Source organism: Ornithodoros turicata, chromosome 1, assembly GCF_037126465.1.
Source record: "Ornithodoros turicata isolate Travis chromosome 1, ASM3712646v1, whole genome shotgun sequence".
NCBI classification, from domain to species: Eukaryota; Metazoa; Arthropoda; class Arachnida; order Ixodida; family Argasidae; genus Ornithodoros; species Ornithodoros turicata.
This window is the reverse complement of record NC_088201.1, coordinates 228,870,579-228,874,840: the sequence shown is the minus strand read 5'-3', so window position 1 is coordinate 228,874,840 and position 4,262 is coordinate 228,870,579.

Sequence of the window (4,262 nt, the reverse complement as noted above, 5' to 3'; positions counted from 1 at the left end):
CATCCTACAAATACGAATGATCCACCACGTTTAAAATTGCGGGAACTCTCTGAGACTTAAAAGATGTAGTGACAAACATGTCATCATGTTCCAAGTTGCAGTAAAGCATCTTCTGAATCGTAATATATATATACAGGGTGTTCCATTTATGATTGACCCCACCTTTAAAAAATAATGAATCATCGCAGAAGAATGAAACCAAGTGCATAGTGTTACCAGTGACCTGGAGCATTTAATAGTATTTTTTGTCGCGCAATTAACTGATTAATTAATTAATTTAATTTTCTAACTTTTTAATTAGGAGGATCACACCGGAGATGTCAACTGTGAAGTTGTGGGCGTTGACATAAGAAAGCGAATGCAGTGCGTTGCAACTCTCTAGCTCATACGAGTCTTTTTTTCCCGGGCCAGCAGAAAGGGCCCGGAGTTCCGAAACTACGACGGAATCAGTTTCCGTCGCGCGAAAAGAGCGCTTGATTGCAGCGCTTTCTCACGGCCGCTTGACGAACAAGCATTGATGTCGTCCGTCCCGCCTATGCTGTTATCTGTCACGGGTGCGGGGACACCAGCGAGGTCACTGCGGCGCTTTATCTCTTGATTCTTTGTTTTTTAGGCGTGAAGCGACACAAAACACGGGTAGCGGAAGATATCTGCTCACGGCTTACCTTGAACCACGAGCGCGAGATTATTAAATCGATAAGAAAGAAAGAAAAGCTGTGGGCTATGAAATTTAATAAGCCGCTCTTTTACACCTTTTCATTTGCACCCACTGTCTGCGTTGTAGCGCTTCTTTTGTCTTGTCTTTTGTCTAGCACGTCTTTTGTCTTTTACACCTTTTCATTTGCACCCACTCTCTGCGTTGTAGCACTTCGTTGTGTCTCCTCGTTGGAAAAGACATAACTTGTGCTACAACGCAGAGAGTGGGTGCAAATGAAAAGGTGTAAAAGAGGGGCTTCATAAATTTCATAGCCCACAGCTTTTCTTTCTTTCTTATCGATTTAATAATCTCGCGCTCGTGGTTCAAGGTAAGCCGTGAGCAGATATCTTCCACTTCCCGTGTTTTGCGTCGCTTCACGCCTAAAAAACAAAGAATCAAGAGATAAAGCGCCGCAGTGACCTCGCTGGTGTCCCCGCACCCGTGACATATAACAGCATAGGCGGGACGGACGACATCAATGCTTGTTCGTCAAGCGGCCGTGAGAAAGCGCTGCAATCAAGCGCTCTTTTCGCGCGACGGAAACTGATTCCGTCGTTGTTTCGGAACTCCGGGCCCTTTCTGCTGGCCCGGGAAAAAGACTCGTATGAGCTAGAGAGTTGCAACACACTGCATTCGCTTTCTCATGTCAACGCCCACAACTTCACAGTTGACATCTCCGGTGTGATCCTCCTAATTAAAAAGTTAGAAAATTAAATTAATTAATTAATCAGTTAATTGCGCGACAAAAATACTATTAAATGCTCCAGGTCACTGGTAACACTATGCACTTGGTTTCATTCTTCTGCGATGATTCATTATTTTTTAAAGGTGGGGTCAATCTTAATGGAACACCCTGTATATATACGCCAAAGTTGGTTATTAGACTAAACGAGCAATAATACGTTCCGAAAAAGAAAGAAAGAAAACCACACGCGTTGATATTGTATACAAATAATGAAAATCTTGAAATTCTGAATTCAATCTTCAATTCAATTCAATTCAATATTCAATCTTGAAAGCGGGAAGTTGGTAGGGTTTGGTAGGGCGCTTGGCTCCGTGGTTAGCATGCATGTGTAGCGTGCTGTTAGTGGCTAGGTGCCGGCTGTACTGTTTCGGGGGTTTTCCTGGATTTTCCTCAGACGCTTTCAGACATATGTCGGCACAGTTCCCTTAGAAGTCAGCCCAGGACGTGCATTCATTTCCCTCAGGGCGTCAGTCGTGACGTTGCCCACCTCTGTGAGGGTGAGAACAGCCAGCCTCTTCTCGACCACCACCACCACTAGTAGGCGGAGAGATCAGGACTGTGGCCTCAGTCACCCACAGCTGTGAGGACCGTCGCGTTTTCTGTGCCAACCTTGGCACATATAAAGGTATAAGACGGGCATAAGGTATATAAGGGGGTAAGGGTATAAGGGGTATAAGACGAGGGACAGCGTAAAATATCTGGCGTGCATACACTGTAAACTGGAAAACACCCTTATGGGTGTAAATGGCTTGTCCTATAACTGACACCTCTTTTTACACCGTACATGGTCTGGAACACCCTTTTTAGAGGGTGTATTCCGTGTAAATCACCCCTGGAAAGGGCGCTTTTCTTTGAAAATGCCCTCTTTTGCACCCTTTAAACACCCTTTTAGGAGGGTGTAAGATCGTTAAACACCCTCCTAAAAAGGTGTATAAAGGGTGCAAAAGACGACATTTTCAAGGAAAAGCACCCTTTCAAAGGGCGTTTTACACGGGATACACTCTCTAAAAAGGGTGTTCCAGATCATACGGTGTAAAAAGAGGAGTCAATTATAGGACAAGCCATTTACACCCATAAGGGTGTTTTTCAGTTTACAGTGTACGCTGCTTCAAGAACAGTATGCCACGGCCATGAATTCTGCGTGCAAAAATCTCGTATATTAATCCGTAATTCGCATAACTACATCCGCTGCATCTGAGCTCCTTTCCGTGCCGTAAACAGGACATGCAGGCTGGACGTACCCACTCCTATACAAGGTACGCCCCCTGAGAAAAAGTGCGAAAATCCCTTTTTAGAGGGAAACCGTTCTTACAAAGAACTAGCCATCGCCTGAATAATAAACATGTTGTCTACCAGGATCAAAGCATGGCAGTTGATGGAGCACTACGCCTATGTTACTCGAACACAAGCGATCATATCCACTACCATCATTGTACCGTACAAGCTACCGTCTCATTCGTAAGCGCCGATAGCACTGGCCCCCATGGCACTGCTGGAAAATTCCTGAAGGAGCCAGATGGCCGATAACGCAATTAAGCTGATGAACAAAGACCCAAACCGCACCCCACACTGTCGCAAAGTCCCTGAATTAACCCCTCATTATGAGCATGCGCAGTATAACCACAGGAACTACATTGCCGTTTATCGGACGCAACTGACGCTGCGGAACCGTACGGTTCTTAAAGAACGATAAATATTTAAAAAAAAGTACTTCCTTGACTCCATCAACCTACCATCACATGCTCTTACTTGTAAACACAAAACAGTGTGTTGGGTAAAACTAAACATACTGGACGAATGTCAACGAGTACTCAGACAGAACGAACGCTTGTCCTGTCTGTGTTCTGCCAGTGTGCTCCTTGGCCTTCGGTCGGTACGTTCTTACCTGAGCGTACAACCTGGCAACCTCAAACTTGATCCTCGGATTGGTCGTGGGTGCAAAAATGATATTGATCTGAAATTTCAAATCATGACAAGAACGTATATAACAACCTGCCGGATAGGATGTAACGTTAATAACTCTCATTTAAGCAACTAAAGTATATTAAGCATGTCTGACGTGAACCATGCTAGAGTGCAGAAAGAGAGACCCACAAACGCGTTTTGGAGTAGCCAGTCCAGAGAGGGTCGGGACAAACCTACCCATATTTTTCTGCTATATTCAATCCAATCCAATAGCCTTCATTCGAGCTTACATCCCAACTATAAGGATACTACGCAGATCCCATTAATCAGCTCACTGGACATGGCTTGATAAAGTTACACCTTTTTTTTTCTCTCTTTTGGGAATAGCAAGTCGGCTTTGGCCTGTCTGACCTTTCCCCCTTTCTTTATCTTTAATAAACATCCCCCCCCATGAAAAAAATCAGTTAGCTTGCTTCGATGTTTGGCATGCTGTACTTGTGTTACAACACGTCCCGAAGGATCAGCAGGTACACTGTAAACTTTTTCACACCTTTAAAGGTGTGCGCTATGAACATTCAACCTGGTTGCGTAACATTGCATCTCCAGGATGATATTTGGCAAAATTTGGAAAGCATTACTAAAGATCAAGTGCCAGTGCAAATCTTGCTTTCATTATGTCTTGGATATCGTAGGTACGAGCTAATGCATATATGCATTGCTATCGATAATCGAGCACGCGCAAGTGTCTACAATACTGTTGAACAATGTTGAGATGTTGCAAGACTGAATTTTTGGAGGACAGACAACACTCGAGTGAAGAAAATTTGTGCGAAACCGTGCTCCATTATGGTGTTACGAAAATTACACCTAAAAAGGCGTGCGCCATGCACGTTATTACACCTTTAAAGGTGTGAA